Source organism: Xyrauchen texanus, chromosome 8 (assembly GCF_025860055.1).
Source record: "Xyrauchen texanus isolate HMW12.3.18 chromosome 8, RBS_HiC_50CHRs, whole genome shotgun sequence".
Classification (NCBI taxonomy): Eukaryota; Metazoa; Chordata; class Actinopteri; order Cypriniformes; family Catostomidae; genus Xyrauchen; species Xyrauchen texanus.
This window is the reverse complement of record NC_068283.1, coordinates 27,650,102-27,669,739: the sequence shown is the minus strand read 5'-3', so window position 1 is coordinate 27,669,739 and position 19,638 is coordinate 27,650,102. Positions and strand designations below refer to the sequence as shown.

Genomic DNA, 19,638 nt, shown 5'->3' with positions numbered 1-19,638 from the left:
CTTAAGAAAACATGGATGAAACCATGTGGATTTAATTTTTTCTGCCTTAATATCTGTTTTGGAGCATGAAAGCTTTAGACCCTATTGGCTTGCATTGCATGGCCAAAAACACTTAATATCTCAATTACAATATCTTCCTTTTGTTCCGCAGCAGAACGAAAGCACTATGAGATTCATACACCTCCTTTCTATGTATATTAGGCTCATAATATATTGAGCTTTGCCCACAAAACTCTATTTGAGAGTGCTATTTGCCTGACATAATTTACATCGTGCTTCTACCGTCCAAGGAAAGCAGGTGGTAACCTGAATTTTATTTGAAAGAGATGCTTGTGTACATATTTTATAGATTTGTTTCATCAAAAGTTCATCAGATAATTATCAAATGTTGGCAAAAGCATAAACCAGGCTGATGGGCATACTCAAACAAGCAATGTAATGTTTAGATAGCATCAAAGTAGGAATCAACCAATGAATGACTTACTTATAGTTTACTTACAAGCAGCTCAGATTTATTGATTTAAACTGAACAGACCCCATTCTCACCACTATTCAATATTAGTATCAGTGCCTTTCTCAATACCCCAAGCTGTCTTTCTATAATGCTAATTTGCAGTGTGACAACAAGCTTAGTTTGTGTACAAAGTTGTATTACAAACAGAAAAGAAGAACAGATAGAAGAGAATGCAGTGAGAGATAGAGTAACTGATAAGCCTGAGACTGATGAGAAGCAAGATTATATTAATAATAAATTATTATTCAGAAATGTCCTGCCTAAGCATCACAGAGCTATGTTAGAGTTGGAGTCTAGTGTGATAGGTTCATGAAATTGCATCTGAAAGCCTTAAAATGCCCCCTGCAGTGTTTACATGTGCATGCTGGATGCATAACACTACACATTACCATAATTGGTCATTTTGATTTTCATCTGTTGCTGTCTTTACTCTTGATACTGGAGGCCAACATATCACACAACCTCATGGAACTTGCAAACCTTAAAATGATTTATTTATGACTGACTAAGACAGAGTCTTTGTAGTGACACTCTAAAATGTGTAAATATATGTGCAATTTTATAGAATTTTTTTAGGACAACATTTCCATCTCTCTGTAGCTCTCATAATCTGCACACTACATTCACACTGCAAGCCAAAGTTCCCAATTCCAGTTTTCAGCTCATATAAGATGAGCAATTACGACAAATGTCGAGTTAGATTGATGAAAAAAATCACATTAAATTTGATTGATCACACTGACATTACATTGCAATAAATCTGATCTAGTTCATTTTATGAAATAAGAAAGTGGCCTAGATCACATAAAAATATCTGATTCAATGTGATTTTTGCTTTTCACACTGTCATCCATAAATCATATAGATCACGTGTGAGAAAAGAAAAGATATTTACATCACATTTAACCAAGGGCGTTGGTTTGGCTTGACACGTTTTTTTAAGCTCCACCTCTTTCACAGATATTTAAATTGAGGCCTGGATCAGTCATCATCGATGAGTGTTTTGTGCTGAGATCACCCAACACAAAGACACAACAGAATTACAAAGGCTGAGAGAAATCATTATAATCCTTTCCAACCTTTTAATCTTCAAAACTGCTACTTTTTAAGTTTTCACTGACACACACACACACGCACACGCACACGCACACACACACACACACACACACAGTGTCAAACCTCCATATGGGAATAATACACAACTCCTGCTCCTTAATGATAATATAAGAATTGACTGCCAAGTAAAACCAATGAGTATTTCATCAAGCCCACTCCATTACAAACATCTGCATGATGTGGAACACTGATTGAAGTTGGGGAAAATCATTGTAGCAGAAGGATGAGTTATGGGACATATAGAATAAACACATATGTACAGCTGAAAGTATATCCAAATTGCTAAAGGGGATTGTGACATTTGTGTTTACTAACAAACTCTTGACAGTTGCAAGTGAAGAATAGTGAAGAATAATGAAGAATAATGCTTGGCTTGAAATAAGACTAATAAATTACAGGATTCCCATGGTATTTTGGAATTGTAAAAATATGATTTGCAGGCCTGGAAAAGTCATGGAATGAAAAGATTAACAAAATATTAAAAGTAAGTGAACTTTGTAGCGAACATGTGAATGGGGCCAATTTTTGAAGGGTTTAAAAGCAGAAATGTGAAACTTATAATTGTATAAATTTATGAGGAAATGTAAAATGCTCATTGCATGAATTCTTCTGTTAAAACTAGTCTATTATTTGAGCTGTAAATTTGTTTAAATCATAATTGTTATGGTCATTTGGGGGTTTTACCATTTCTGGCATTATGTCGTCATGGCAATGAAGACAAACTTTACACATAAATTCACATTAAGAAGTGAATTTATTAAACTAAATCATGTTAATGCACACATTGTTTACATCTTGTGCCTACACTTTTGAAACAGTGAGTATTGTAATATTTTGAAATATATTTTTGTGGTAATGAACATTATGCCACAAATGCTGTTGACTGAGCTTAACTTGTATTGAACCTGGAATATTCCTTTAATATAAAAATTTATAGAATTTACCAAGAATAATAATTGCTGTTAAAGCATTGTTCATTGTTAGTTCATGTTAATTATTGTATTAATTAATGTTAACAAATCCAAATTTATTGTAAGGTTTTACTATATGATAATTTAAATGGTAACACTTTCCAATAAGGTTGTATTTGATAACATTAGTAAATGTATACATATCATGAACTAACAATGAACAATGATGTTTTACAGCATTAATTAATCTAAACTTAATTAAGTTAATGTTATCAAAATACAATTGATCATTGTTTGTTACTTCATATTGCATTAAATGAATAGTATTTGACTTGTATAGTCATACCATTTAAAACTATGTATTCCAAGGGTTGATGCCTGATTTTAAAAAGCTTTTATCCAGCTATCATTAATTACTAGAAAGCTAATGAAATGTAATTTGTCAAAAGGTGTGGAAACCCTTAAACGACAAGAAAATAAAATACTCACCTAAGTTTGTTTTGCCGTGGTGTGATGTTGTCTTTCTTTTTTCCCCTGTTCTGTTTTTACCGTTTTCCTGCTGTGTGTCATTCTGACTTTTTGGCCCATCTGCCCTCCATCTCTCTTTCTTTCTCGGGATGTTCCCTGTCCTGCTCATCTGCTTGTTCTTCATCTCAGATTTAAACTAAAACAACAGTTGGCGCTCAGACATAAAGACGGATTGGCAATGTGTGTGCTGAAATGTTTTTTTAGGGGGGGAGGGGGGGGGGGGCAAGTTTCAATTGCACATCCATAATCCTCTGTGAACTCAGTCTCATGGGGTGAGAGACGGTAAGAAAGAGAGGGAGAGAGAAAAGCTTGTGACCCTGCATGATTCTGCAATGCTTTACAATACTTCACAATTTCCCCTGAAGACATAAGCTTAAACATGTTTTCACAAATTCAAATACAGGCAACAACATGCAAGAACTGCGCCTATAATACATGAATGAATACAAAATTCTTCTAATCCTTAATTTCATTGTTTGTTTTTTCCAGAGCGATGGTACCAAGTGTAATCAAATCAGTCAGTGCAGTGCAGGTAACCTCCAACTGTTGCACCGCAACAGTTGGAGGTTACAGCTTCCAAGACAGGTCAGGATATTCGTGATTGAATTAATAATCAGCCACATTAAGGAAAAACTACTCAAACCTTGAGTCAACAATCAACTAGTAATTCACAATGGCATCAGATGAATTAAAGGAGAGAAAAAAAACTGACTGCCTAGTAGCCTTGCAAAGGGCAAAGATTTACATGAGGACAGGCCATACAGGATAAACTGCAATGATGTAGTAATACAATGAAACAAATGATTTCACGAGATCTTAAAGCCATGATGTAATTCTTTAAGATCAGCCATTAGGTCACAATACATCACTCCCCCTATAGACCTCATGGCTCTGTATTCTCCACCAATCCAGACTGATTTATGGATAAGAACTTTAACAGGATTGGCTAACTAAATATTACAGCTTTGGCCTTTATCGCATTTCAAGCCTTTATTTCGAAAATTATTGCATTCAGCGCCTTTGCTATAGGACCATTATATTTGTGACCTCAACACACGACACGTGCGATAAAGGCCCACAATTGTATAATTTTTGGTTTTAATAGACACAGTGTTTGTTTTGTACTGTGTGAACTTTAAAAATACTTGTATCTGCACTGCAAGCAATTTGTTTGTTTCAGACATCTTTTCTTTCTTTTTTTGTGCTGTCTCAAAGAAAAGATTAATGTAATTTGAATTTCTTTTAATCTTTGATGTAAAATGACACGACTGTTTCAGCTGGCTAGCAAAAAGAAAATACACAAAATTATGAAATTCCATGAAGTTGTCCCTCATTGTGTTTTTTCCCCCAGTAGAATCTTAACACAATCTTTTCTTAAAGAATCTGAACGCTGCTCTTTGCCATACAAAACAGTTCATATTGACCACTGCTGTGGTCCAAAGAGAAAAATTATATTTTATAAATATTATATTAAATTTTATAAAATTATTATAAAAATAACATGCATAGCTGTTGTATGGCCACAGAAAGCTTGGAATATAATGCACAAGTCATATGGACTACTGTTATGTCTTTATACTGAATCTGTAATAGTGCTTTATAGTATTTGTCCTTCTAAAGCTTGACAGCTCCTGCTCACTATAAACTGTTTTTCTATGGAATAGAGCTGCTTAAAACATCTATTTTTATGTTCTAAGAAAAAAACTGCATATGGGTTTTGAACAACAAAAGGGTCAATAAATTAGTGAGTAAAAGTACATTTTGGGTTGATGTATTGTGATTACGGCCCTGATTCTTACATGCTGTAAAGTGTGGCTTTAGCAAAGATACACTTGCTTACATTTTCACAGATACCGAAACATAAAATTCACAAGTTTGCATGCTCATATAATCTAGAGGTAACGGTAAACTGGTTTGGCTTGCTGTCCACTATGGAGGACCCTGAGCTTGAGACTTGACTTGTGCTCCAAGATTCCCCCCACTTTCACAAAAATAGATAACACATGTTAATGGGTTAATGGAATTTAATGTACATGAAGACAAAGTAAAATGAATGTGGAGATGGGGTGGAGGAGGGATGCTGGAAGGAATGTTGCTGGAGAGAGTTATACGAGCCTTAATATACTCTAGTGATGATTGCGAGATTCCGAAATTACATTTAGAACTCCAACATTTACATACTGACAGCATCTAAATCACAATCAGTTTACGTATTAACAAATTTAGAGACATACAAATGTTAATGTATCCTTATTGAATCCTTGAATATTGAATTAATGAAATTAGTCAGTTACTTTTATTTCATTTATAATCAAGAGATTAATTAAACATTCAATGACATTACGTTTATTTAATGCAAATTTATTCAACACTAATCTAATTTGATATTACAATAGTCTTATTTTTTACTGTGTGATTTTTGGTGCTGTATTCAAAAATGATAATATCACTTTAACCAAGACTATACTTTTTAAACTTCAAAATTCTGTCATCGTTTAATCCTTCATATAGCATTGAATTTTTATTTTGTTTGCTATGGGACACAAAAGGACTTTTCAGAATATGCTGTAGCCAAAAAAATTTAATAAATCAAATTTAAAGACCACAAAAGCACAATAAAACAATCATAAAATAAATCTATTTTATTTGTGTGCTGTGTGTGTATCCAGATAGCTCTGTGAGAGGAAAAGACTCAATTTCAAACCTGTTTTTCATCTTTATCCGCTGTAGTGGCTGTAACAGCAATAGCTGTCAACTCCCGCATTGATTTACATCTACATTTATGCATTTGGCAGACACTTTTATCCAAATCGACTTACAGTGCACTTATTACAGGAACAATCCTCCTGGACCAACCTGGAGTTAAGTTGCTCAAGGACACAATGGTGGTGGCTGTGGGGATCGAACCAGCGACCTTCTGATTAACAGTTATGTGCTTTAGCCCACTACACCACCATTTTTATGAATAAATTATTGTGATTGGTTATAAGGTTAGGAAATGGTTAGGGTTAGGTTCAGGGGTAGGGGTGGGATTAGCTGCTCTTAAATGAATATAAATTAGTGTATTGTAATAGTAAATATTGTCATGCTGTATTGTAAGTGTTACTTTTTATATTGTTGAAAAGTGTTGTTTAGCGGTAGGATTAAGGGATCTAAAATATCTAAAAATATATTAATTTGTTATAAATATATTTGTAAAAAATATATTTATTCTGGATTCATAAATATTTTACGTTTCTTAAGAAGTACATGTGTAAATGTTTATGTTTTAGATCCAAACATACAAATATTTACATTTTAATGAGATCAGGCTGGTTTTATCATCCACTAAACTAAAGCTGCAGTCACTGAAATACATGATAATTACCATTAAGCACCATCCCATAAGAATATAAAGAATATCATATTAAGCCTTAACTTGACAATTTTTCAATATCCCGAGGCAATATCTCGGTATGCCACAGCTTTGGATAAACTATAATTTCCTCCACTCATTGACAACTAATTAACATTATCCATCCAAACAAGCAAATGCCCAAAGTTTGATTACTGTATATGGAGTTGCACAACTCCTGGATATTAGCCAGTCAAACAGAACAGGTTCAGTAAGTGACAATCTTTCTATTCAAATAGCACAGTAATGGAATGGATGACACGATTAGCCAAAGGCAAAATAGCCTTATACTCCTTCAACAAGCAGTGCTTTGCGGTCAAACACAAATCCCTGGGAGGAGAAAGGCCTAAGGGAATCCCTTTAGAAAGCCAGCCAAGAATCACAATAATTAAGAGAAAGAGTAGACATCAAGACAGTAGGAAGACATCACTGCAACCAACCCAAATAACAGAGCACAGAGTGGTCGCCAGGGATACTGAGGGGAGAAACCTACAAGGGTCACTGTTAATTACATTCCATCTATACAGACTCAATAAATGCATCCCACAGCAATCACAGTCCACTTACCTCAATGAACACACACTTTTTCCAACACTCATTTGCACATAGTTTTCAAGCAACCTTATCTTGACTTTTTACCAGAACATGGAAGTATACGCTTCTGAAACAGGTTTAGTGTCTTTGTTTGTTTAATATGAATAAGATTACATTTTAAGGGGGTACAATACTGTACACCTCTAATGTATAGTAAACTATTCTCTATCTATCTGTTTGAGAGAGCATGCACATTTGAACATGCAGGTAAATGTCCATCTTGGGGCTTATTCCTATGCATGTGTAGACTTGAATGGAGTCATTTTGATGGTACTTCACCACACATGCATGCACATTCTTGCACATACCCTCCCTCCCCTTTCCCTTCTATCTCTGACTATAATCTGAGTATATTAATCTGTTGTTTGAACTCCTTAAGCACAGACTGTCTATCACATCTGCTTGCCTCACCCTATACTAAAGCTTTGCTATTTATAACCACCCCCCCCCCCCACCCTCTCTCTTTGTCTTTCTCTATCTCTCTCCTGCAAGTTCTTCCTGAACTGCCCCCATTAGGAACTCTCATTTTACCATCTTAAATATGTCAATCTGTCCTTAAGCTCTCTCTCTCTGTCAATCAGCAGAACTAACTCTTTCATTAGTTCATTCCTGATGCTGCAGGTACTCACAGTCAAAAAACCTTCTTCCAACTGCATGTGGCCCAGTGTCTAGTCAAGTATCCTCTTTGAGCCATGCCCCTAATGACTCTTAAAACCATCTATCATCTCTCTGACATGTCACACTTCCCTTAAGAATACATGCCGACTGATTAGATCATTTGTGAGCTATAGCAATTTGTGAAGTGATATGTGCTGTTAACGATTTCAACAGCAACTGCATATACAAAAACAACACTGACTCTAGCACTAACACTGATATAGAGCAAGATAGAGAATACAGCAGACTCCAGCAATCATGGATAACTAAATGCAAGATGACTTTATGTCTACTGTAAAGTGCTGTCCTGTTATAATAAAACAACCCAAAATCAACTGTTTGAGGTTTAGAGTCAAACAGTGCGCAGAAAAGTTATATGAAATATTGAGAAGGTAAAAGAAGTGAGAAAAGACAAGAACGGAAAGAAAAAGTGTGATCTTTCATATCCTGTTTATATACTTCTTACCTGTGCTGTTGTGCCGTCTCCCATCCGATAAGATTGAGGCATTAGGAATGAGACATTTGGAAAGAATGTTCTGAGGCTTAGAAAGAGAGAGATGGAGTGAGAGAGGGAAAGAGAGGAGGCAACTCACAGTCTTTGCGTCATCTGAGAAAATTCTCAGATTAATAAAAACGGTTTGATTCTCTGAGCTTGGCTCGCTTGTTGCTCAGTCTCTCTCTCTCTCTTTCTCTTTCCTATATTTCCTCAATGTTCTCTCTAGCCATTTATTTTGTTCATCCTATATCATCCTGGCTGTTACTTTAGTCTATTGTAGGTTTTTACATCTCCATACATAATCAGTTGATATATGCTGCAAATATGGCATATACATACACAATGCATGAATTCAAATATGCAGGATTATGTAGAAGAGTCATAATAAATAAAGAGGGTCATTGAATTGAATCAGCATTCAGGTAATTATTTATGTTGGAAAATCCTTGAAATTATTATATTAATAATATATATATATATATATATATATATATATATATATATATATAAATATTTAAAAAATGTCAGTGAAATTTTTTCAATATCAAGCAAAAAAGTGAAAGAATAGCATTTGGGGATTCACAGTTCACAGTTGAGATTCATTTGTTTATAGAATATCTGAGATGTTGTGAAATGCAAAATGTGATTGAAATTAACAGCATTGTCTTAATTTGTTACTCAGAAAAGCATCTTGCTGTCTCAAAATTACTTGCATAGTTGACAAATTTTGCACTATAACTATTGCTCCGGTATCTACAGGATATCAACATAAACCCCCTGTGGGGCCTTTTAGCACAGTGTGGCCACTATTTTTTAAAAACTGAATTTTTATCAAAACAACCTTACGTTACTATTTCTTTCCACATTAATTATTTTACTCCATCAATATTACTTTAAAAGAAACCTTTTTTTTATTTTAAATCTCGATACATTTTGTGACTAGAAAAAAAGACAATTTTCCTTATGGTGTGCCTTTAACCCCGTTGTACTGTCCAATATTTGGACCAGCGTTCTTTCAATGTTCTGGGCTGGTAGATTTCACTTCTGCTTCACTACACTGCTTTCACCTGACAGATTCATCTCAAAGCAATGCTTCCAAGTTCTACCCACAGGATGGCGATGTGACTCTGTTTCCCCCTGTAAATGAAGCGAAGAGGGGCGGGGCTTAGGACAGGTATTTGCATAAATACATCAAATAAATACAACAAGTTAGTCATATATCAGCGCGAGAGAGTGGCTGTCATTTCTTGTCGTCTGAAAATTTGATTTATCGCAACTCTTGACTGCCAGAAACATCACAAAAATATAAATCATCATTCAAGTGCAAAACAACTACGATTGGTAGGCTAATGCTCATGGGACGTGTTCCCATCACAGACTGTGATGACGCGATATTTAGCATCTTAAATCTAGCAAACTTTTTTTTAGATATTGAGTGTAAGTTTATAACATTATGCTTTGTGTTAAATTACCCTGGAATTAGTTTTAAAAACTGAATTACCACAGCTGTGAGGGGGTTTCTATAAAAGCTGCTGATAGAGCGACAGTAAATTTGGTATCTTCTTCCATCTGACTTAATCCACTGTATTAATCCAGTCCTAAATCCACTGCTCTCTGTTTTTCCCTCTTCTGCAAAGTCATTCAAATGTAATAGTGTATTTTTCTTTTGGTCTTGGAGCAAATGGGTAAGTGAAAATAATATTTGCTGTGTCTCACTCCCATTTCCCGCTGTCGAAGTAGGTCCTGCAATCGTTTACTTCCACTGAAGTGTGGAAAAGGTGTATTAAACACAGGATTTTAGACAAGTGCTCTGCAAAATGATTATTTAATAATGACGTTTACTGCCTCAAAGGCTTCATTCAGTAGCTATTATTTTAAGGCTTCAATCACTCACCTTCATCTTTTTTTATGTGTGAAGTATAACATTTATGATCTATAATTTATTTATTTGCATGGATGTGCCAAACTGTATCAAAATGGATAACATTGCTTCACCATTTTCCCCATACATAATTATATGCATGGAAACTATTATCATATTGAGTAATTGACATTAATTACTCATCATACAACAGTTACATGTAGTTTTGGTCCTCTAGTCTGATTGGACAAGCAGCATTATTAGAGCAATGATATCGCTGGATATTAAAGGAATAGTTCTCGCAAAAATAAATTGTCATCATTTACTCGCTTTCTTTCTTCCGCAGAACACAAAGGTAATTTAATGATTGTCCTGTTGGCTAAATTCAATGCAATGGCAACACATTGTCACCCCTTATATTCAGTAGGATTCACTTGGTCTGTGAATTGTACGTCATATACCAATTCTTCTTGAGGCATATGATCACTTTGTATGATGAACAGACCAAAATTTGAGTCAAAGTCATAGTCAAATAATTAATAATGTCCATAAACAGTACAAAAAAAATGTGGTTCTGGCATATGTGACTGAAAGTCACATTGTAATCCCTTTAGGTCTCGCAACATAATGTTATGACATTTGATCACAGTCGTACAGATGTGATATTCAGTACAACTGTCCACTGTCCGCACGCGGCCCAGATATTCTCAACACACGGACAGTCCCCGTCTGTGCGCATCATCGTCGCATATACCCGCCATTTACTGTCCTAAAAGAATATCACAAAGTAGTCATAGTGTGCATGTGTTGAGCATGGTCATATTCATTTGAGGTCAGAAGAGATTTTATCGCTGGTTGCGATCCAAACTGGAACAGACAAAAATGAAGTACGCACGGGCCTTAAAACAGTATTGCTTAAATATGATACTAGTTTCTATGCAGATAATGTCAATATGAATAGAAGAATCCATGATCCTGTGAAAGAAACAAGAATGTTGGACTTTTCAAGACAAAGATTGTTAGATCTGTCTTGTCCTAGAGTAAAAGTGACCACAGCTGAATGCAGAAGACATGGAATACTAAAGATGTTAAATGACCTATCACTGCCTCGGCTGGTATTGTATGTCCTTAAAGTGAGATAATGTAATAATACTATGGTGATAGTGTTTCTAGATACGGTTAGGGGGACCTCTCACCTCTTTTAAAGATATTTATACATTTGCCACACACACGCGCATTCACACATGCTGACAAAATGACCACAGAACCATAAATACATTCACCTAAAGGCACACATTGCAGATAAATAGATGTGACGTATGAGAGGAGAATCTCTACCCATACATAGATACATGCACATAAACATAAAACAAAAACATACCTACACAAATGTCAGTGGCTATCACACACCTGTCCCTCAGGACTGACAGATGGAAAGGGGCAGAGGAGAGCTACAGAACTGGGGCGGCCTCTCTGTCCATTTCTTTCTCTCCAGCTGTCTTTTGTGTTGAGGATGGGCTGAAAGTCTATATCCTGCTAATTGCCACAGTGGTGCAAACACAAAGTTTGCAGCTGAAACAGTACCCAACAGGGTGTTGTATAGTGAGTCAAATTTACAATGTGTAACATTTCTCTTTCAGTATACATCCGGGAGGGGGGTGGGGCGGGGGAAATAAACATCATGTCTACCAGACGGAATTTAAATGTTTAAAGACACACACATTACCAGGGCCGGTACTAGGATGCGAGGAGAGATCACCATCAATCCTGGAGGTGGAGTGCCCTTTGATCCTTTCAGGGCATCAGAAGATTCTGGGGGGCTCGAGGCAAATCAAGGGAGGGGCAATATCGCCCCCTGTAAAGCCAGACAGGGTTTATTTATCATTAGTTTTCATTGGAATGCTGAACACGACTGCATCGTGCTATATAGGCAAATCGCAGTAACAATGGCAACACTAAAACTGAGGAGAATGGCTTCAAAGCAACATGGTTTTAGTGTGGGTTTTGTACTTGGGTATTTCTCAGAATAGAGGCAAAACTGGCTTGCTGGAATTTTAAGAGTTGTCATCAAGGCTGTAGATTTGGCTTGAATATTGGGGGGTTGCAGTGTGAAGCATTTACATGTTTCCATTGATCTTGGTATAAATATTCCTTGCTTGTTTTGACTATTGATCCGTTATCACCATCACAAGCTGTGACGTGCTGTGATGACTGTGCTTGTGACGACATCTTTGCCATTTTTGCAAAAGAAAAGAAAAAGCTACTGTAGCTACTGTACATGTAAAGTACAGTAAATTAATTTAAATAGAAAAGAAGTAAAAAGACATACAAATTATTTAAGTTAACAAAAATATAACTTGTTTTGTGTTGACACGTAATAAGTGTACATGCCTATCACTAAGAAGAAAGAGTTTTCTTACCTTTCTGGACATCAAAACATCAGTCTTCTTTCTTGACAGACATGTGCTCCACTAGGATCTCAAGTTACCATGGCTACCAAGTAAAGAAAATACTTTATTTCAGAGCATTGTGCAGATGTGTTGTTAATGATGGATACATTAAGGAACAGGTATAAATTAAAGAAAATCAAGAACAAAATCCAGATATATAATTTGAAAGGTTCTATTAATATGCTAGCTTAATGTTTAATTCAAATACAAAATAAAGTTTGCAAAATTCTGTGGGAAATCTTTAGTTTAAATATGCATTTCCTACCATAAAACACAAATAAAATGCACTAAAATAATTATCTTGAGACACAATAAAAAAAAAGTAGTCTAAACTGACTATGGACATCCCAGGGACAGAAAAATACCTTTAATTTGAGAATCGCCCAGTTACTGCAATTTTCATACAACAGTTTTCTCTAAATCTGGGCATAACTGAGGCTTTCATTGTTTTGTGGGAAACGCAGCCCAGCTCCATTGCTCTAAGGTAAGTGATTCTGCTTTTGAATCATAAAAGTATTTAAAAAATTCAGACAAAAAAACAAAGGTACAAGACTGTGTACTTACCATCTTTAATAAAGGAAATTAAGTGCAATCCCATGAAGCATTGCGAATGGCATGATTTAATAAAGATTATTGACAAATATAAAACCATTAATTAAAGTTGTTTATTTTAAGTATAGAATCAACAAGTTTTAATGCATTATTTTTTTAGATTTATACAAATATACAAGTAGTTCACCAGTAATCACCAGAAATTCTGCTATTAAACTTTTTTTTTTTTCGTAGAATAATGGCTTCAGCTGGAGCTTAACAACCTCACAGTAAGTCTGTCTTTAAAGGTTAATAATTTCTTGTTTAAAGAAAACAACAGTTCTCTTTGGAAAAAAATTAGGAAAACCCTCTCTTATATGACAAAATGTGTAGTTACTGCATCTTGCCTTTGCATGGTAGTGTAGTTACTTTGATTTCATTTAAAAAACTTAAAATTCAAAGATTTGGATTAATGAGCATGTTCACATGGTCATCAATACCATGATGACTACCAAAAGATAACTACCAACAAATCTGACCAACCACGTTATTAAAATTACATGGATTGGTAATCATGTGAATATTCTCTGTTTGAAATAAAGAGGCATGCACACAACACTTGCGCACACTGGATAAGCTGGTAAGGACAGGAGTAAAGGTGGTTATATGCTTTAAAATCGGGGGAAATTGGTCGCTTGGTGTTTAAACCTTTTTATGACCTTACCCCGATAAAGGAAAACCAATTAAGGTGTTTAAATGTCCTGTGCGTGATCTTGAATGAACAATCACTCAGTTTTGGCTTCAAAAGAGTTGCTTTTCTGACATTAGTGACTTCCATTCTTATCTTTCCATTCTTATTGCAATTCAGCATCAGGAATCATTTTATTTTCCATGTGAATTATGGTTCATCCTGCATCTGCTGAGATGGAGTCACATAATTGTTAAAGTTACAGTACTGTATATTTGATACAACTTCTAAAGGAGTCTTGGTTATGAATGGTTTCCATGGACAAAGACGATGGTGTGAAAGCTTTTTCGAGGCTTTACAGGTGTAAGGAGATAAAACATGTTTTTTACTTCCTGTGCAACATGAGCCAATTGTTCTTCATCAAAGAAACCTCCAGGAAATAGACTGTGTTAAACCAGCTAAATTCATGCAAATCCTAATCCAACCAACAACTCTCTCAAATAGAACCCATCATAACCATATACATCTTTTTGTTCCATTTTTCCCATAACAATTAGGCTGTCGCCACAATATGGAATACATTCTGTGACCACAGGAGTGCAGCTAAAATGGGGCTTGGAAACAAACTTCTCCACACAGCCATTCTTTTTCCATGGTGTTTGACATTTAAATCACTTTCTTCTCCCCATCTCCAGATAACGTGTAATTGTGAGAAATAGCATCAAAACACTGTTCTTTTTAATTTTATTTAATTTGATAAATTCATGATTTTAATCAATGATTTTATTAGGAAAAACAAGATGGAGGAAAACATCTTGTTGGCATGGGCCAATTTAATTTTATGTCTGTTAAGGAACAGACAACATAATTAGTTTGGTCTCTTAGAACATGTTAGCGCGATTTTCCCTTAATAATTATCTTCTGTGTAATAATTATTAAAGGAATAGACCCAAAAATGAAACTTTCTCTCATCATTTACTCACCCTCATGCCATCCAAGATTTGTATGACTTTCTTTCTTCTGCAAAACACAAATGAAGATATTTAATAGAATTTCTCAGCTCTGTAGGTCTTCACAATGCAAGTGAAAGGGTAAAAAAAAAAGCGCATACAAGTAATCCATATGACTCCAGTGGTTAAATTAATGTCTTCAGAAGCGATGTAATAGGGATGGGTGAGAAACAGATCAAAATGTAAGTCCTTTTTTACTATAAATCTCCACTTTTCACATTCTTCTTTTGTTTTTGACAATTCACATTCTTTATGCACATCACCACCTACTGGGCAGGGAGGATCATTTATAATAAATAAAAAAAGGACATAAATATTGATCTGTTTCTAACACACAATTATTATATAACTTCTGAATATATGGATTTAACCACTGGAGTCATATGTATTACTTTTATGCTGTCTTTATGTGTATTTTGGAACTTAAAAATTATGGTACCCATTCACTTGCATTGTGAGGACCAACAGAGCTGAAATATATAAAAAAAAAAAATCTTTGGTTGTGTTCTGCAGAAGAAAGTCAGTCATACACATCTGGGATGGCACGAGGGTGAGTAAATAATGAGAGAATTTTTATTTTTGTGTGAACTATCCCTTTTGCTTGTCATTTAATAAGTCACATTTATGCCATCCTTGTCTGTAAAGATAAGTAGAGAGTGCAATGAAAGTAGAAGTCTACAACAACAAAAACTACTCAAATTCTAAACTTCTTGCACAGCTAATTTCAGATCACCTCTGAATTGTACAGTTCTTGGACAAGAATCTCAATTAATTGCATATGAGGTTGCCATTCGAGCCCAAACTGACCAAAGTAATTTGACCAATAGCAGATGATACCATGTTTACAGACGACATTCCGAAGAGCACAGTCTTGAATGAAATGCGGTGGAAAGCAGTCTTATGTGAAACTACTCTGTAATCAAGAAATAAATGCAAAGTAAAAACTGACCACTAAAAAGAGGGTTGCAAAAGTGACAAATTCTATTCTTATTAAATTCTGCTTTAATGAAACAAATAACGCCAAAAACATAAGAGATTTTTACGGTTCATGTAATTTAAACCAACTTTCAAGGCTTAACTATAGCCTTGTAAACTTCACCACAAAAAAAAAAAAATGTTTAGTCAATACATACATCCATTATGAACAATTATACATATTTGGATGAATTACATGACCATTTTTTTATTACGTTATTCAAAAATACATAAAAAATACAAATTTATTTGAAATCAGCCCTACTATGATGGAATGGTTTTCAATTACTGAGTTCAAATGTCATTTTTGATATTTTTAAAGTTTGCAAAAACAGCTGAAGTTCTTGACGAGGGAATGAGGGAAAGGGCGCTAGGCGCAAGTGATCCACCCGGCCAGTCCGTCAGCGTGTTACCGAGTTCTACCAGCTCGGACCTGAGAAAACACGGGACGAAACTGACTCAACCCGGAGATTGTAGAATCTCGCAAAGGTATTAGGTGTTGCCCAACCCGCTGCTCTACATATGTCTGCTAGGGAGGTGCCCTTGGCCAGTGTCCTGGAGGACGCAACACTCCTTGTTGAGTGGGCTCGGACCCGCCAAGAGGGGGGCACGGCCTGGGTGTGATAGGCCAATGAAATGGTTGAACGTCCACGACCCAGTGGGAAAGCCTCTGTTTGGAGACAGCGTTCCCTTTCCGCTGTCAGCCAAAGCAGACAAAGAGCTGCTCAGAACATCTAAAGCTCTGCGTGTGGTCCAGATAGGTACGCAAAGCACGTACCGGACACAGCAACAAAGGGGCTGGGTCTGCCTCCTCCCGGGGCAGCGCTTGCAGGTTCACTACCTGGTCTCTAAAGGGCGTCGTAGGAACCTTGGGAACGTAGGTCTTAGGATCACATAGGTGTCTGTCGGACCGAACTCCAGGCAAGTGTCGCTGACAGAGAATGCTTGCAGGTCCCCGACCCTCTTGATGGAGGTGAGCGCGATCAGCAGGGCAGTCTTAAGACAGAGGATCCCGAGGCCAACTGATTCTAGTGGCTCGAAGGGAGGTCTCTGGAGGCCTGCGAGGACCACCGAGAGGTCCCAGGAGGGGAACAGGCTTGGCCGGGAGGGATTTAACCTCCGGGCGCCTCTTAGGAACCTGATGATTAAGTCGCGCTTACCCAAAGACTTGCCGTCTACTGTGTCGTGGTGGGCCGCGATGGCAGCGACATACACCTAGGGTGGAAGGGGACAGGAATTTGCCAGGAAGGGGCTGTCGCAAGGAGTACGAGGTCTGAGAACCAGGCCCGGGTGAGCCAACAGGGAGCCACTAGTATGAATTGTTCCTCATCTTCCCTGACCTTGCACAGCACCTGTTCAAGAAGGCTCACTGGGGGAAATGCGTACTTGCGTGGCCCCGTAGGCCAGCTGTGTGCCAATGTGTCTGCCCCAAGGGGAGACTCTGTTATTGGGCATACCAGAGCGGGCAGTGGAAAGTCTCTCGGGAGGCAAACAGGTCTACCTGGGCCTTGCCAAACCATTCCCAAATCAGCTGGATCGACTGGAGTGAAGCCTCCACTCTCTGCTGGGCAAGCGTTGTCGTGACAGCGTGTCCGCTATCGCATTGATTTTGCCGGGGATGTGAGTGGCACGCAGCGACCTCCCCCAAAGGAGGAGACGACGGGCGAGTCGCGACATGTGGTGGGAGCGTACGCTGCCTTGGCGATTTTGTACGCTACCACAGTAGTGCTGTTTGTCCTGAACTAACGGGAGGAACTTCCGCAGGTCAAAGAAAACAGTCAGCAAATCTAGGCAATTGATATGCCAGCGCAGCGGGCCCCTCTCCAACGGCCCGCAGCTGCGTGCCCGTTGCACGCGGTGCCCCACCGTGACCAGGACACATCGGGACAACTGCTGCAAGGGTACTCCTGCCCGTAGAAAGCAGAGGTCCGTCCAGGGTTTGAATGTCTGGTGGCAGGTGGGGGTGATCATCACACGGTGCGTGCCGCGGCGCCATGCTCGTCTCGGGACTCAAGTCTGAAGCCAGTGCTGAAGCGGTCTCATATGCATCAACCCCAGTGGCGCGACCGCCACGGAGGATGCCATATGCCCCAGGAGCCTCTGGAAGAGTTTTAAAGGGACCGTTGTGCCTGGCCTGAAACTAGTGAGGCATCTCAGCACCGACTGCGCATGCTCGTTGGTGAGGCATGCTGACATTGAGACTGAGACTGTCTCCATTCCGAGAAAAGAGATGCTCGTACCGGGGCGAGCTTGCTCTTTTCCCAGTTGACCTGAAGCCCCAGGCGGCTGAGGTGCCCGAGCACCTGGTCTCTGTGAGCACATAGTAACTGTCTTGAGTGGGCCAGAATAAGCCAGTCGTCGAGGTAATCGAGTATGCGAATGCCGGCTTCCCAGAGAGCTGCCTCTGCGACATTCGTGAAGACGTGAGGGGACAGAGACATGTCGAAGGGGAGGACTTTGTACTGATACGCCTGGCCGTCGAACGCAAACCGTAGAAAGGGTCAGTGTCGAGGTAGAATTGAGACGTGAAAGGTCTACCGCTGCGAACCAATCTAGATGCCGGACACAGGCTAAGATATGTTTCTGCATTTTGAACGGGAGTTTGAGCAGAGCCCTGTTGAAAACTTATGACCAATCTTGGACTTGCAAGCCTCCGCCTTTCTTGGGTACAATGAAGTTAGAAACCCTTCTTCAAATTGGTTGGAGGGACAGGCACTATCGCGTCTTTGAGTAATAGAGTAGTGATTTCCGCACGCGGGGATTTGTCATGTTCGCCGTGTACTGCGGTAAAGCGGACACCTGCGAAGGGGGGCCTGGCAGCGGATAGGGTAGCGAGAGCGGATGAGCGAGTGGCTTTGTGATGGGTGGAGAGGGGTGCTCTCCATGTTGATGTCAGCTCATCATGCACCTCCGTGAAAAACGGGACGGGGAGCGGCAAGGCTGTCAGCGGCGACCGGACCCCAGGAACCAGTCATCCAACCACGATGGCTTTGGGGAGGATGGAGGGTTCCAAAACAGCCCCACGCTGGTGGCGGCCCGGGAAAACATGTCGGTCATCTGCACATCAGCCTCAGCCTGGGCATGCTGGCCCGAAGGCAGCGATGCAGCGGCGAGCTCATCCACCTCGAGCTCCAGAGGATAGGCAGGCTGGCTGTGAGAAGAGCCGCTGTAACCTCGAGCACGGATGGGAGTCAACGAGCGTACTGGGGGGCGGGTGGTCCGAGGGGGCATACCCAGCGGCGCTGCACCTGCTGCCATCCCCAGATCGCCTCCATCGCCAGCCGCATCGTCCTCAATCCCGTGGGAAGAAGGAGCAATGAGGGGGGCGGCTGTAGTGGCGTGCTTTCTGTTGAAAGCGAGCCACGACCGCAACATTGCCATGGTCATGCCCTCGCAGTGAGAGCATGAACCATCCACAAACGCAGCCTCGGTGTAATCGCTGCCCAGACACACGAGACAACGCCTGTGGCCATCTACCGAATCCAGGAACTACACAGGGGTGGAAAGGCATCTTTAAAAAGACACGTCCTGAAAAGGACGTTCAACGCCACTGTGTATTGCTCTTTTAGTGAAATATACTCTTTTAGTATGGACATCACTCTTTTATGAATAACTCTTTAGAGTTTCTCTGCACCACTGAAGAGCCCAGGGGCAAATTGCACTGCCATGCAAGGAAGGAAAAAATAGCTGCTGTAATGCGCCATCGATCCAAGAGCATGCAGAGCATCAGAGGAAAACACAGGAACAGGTGTGACTCACAGCAGCCTGCATGCACTACCATAGGCTCCGAAGAAAATTTCTGAATGAACTCGACGTAATTCCTCGCCTTTATACCCGTATGTCCGGGGGCGGGGTATGCAAATACTGTCTTCTCATTTGCCTTTTTTCATAGATCAGAGGCATATTCGGCGCT

General features: G+C 38.8%; 1 protein-coding gene across 3 annotated transcripts in view; it reads right to left on the bottom strand.

Moving 5' to 3' along the window:
* LOC127647340 (excitatory amino acid transporter 2-like) overlaps positions 1-8,303 on the bottom strand; it is a 28,394-nt gene extending 20,091 nt beyond the window's left edge. For 2 of the 3 annotated variants that reach the window (XM_052131528.1, XM_052131530.1), the window contains exon 1: positions 8,181-8,303. The gene's annotated coding sequence lies outside the window, so the exon portion shown is untranslated. Of the gene's footprint in view, positions 1-3,030; positions 3,161-8,180 lie in introns of those variants that run through there. The other variant, XM_052131529.1, reaches the window with a different exon arrangement.
* Between the last annotated feature and the right edge of the window lie 11,335 nt (positions 8,304-19,638).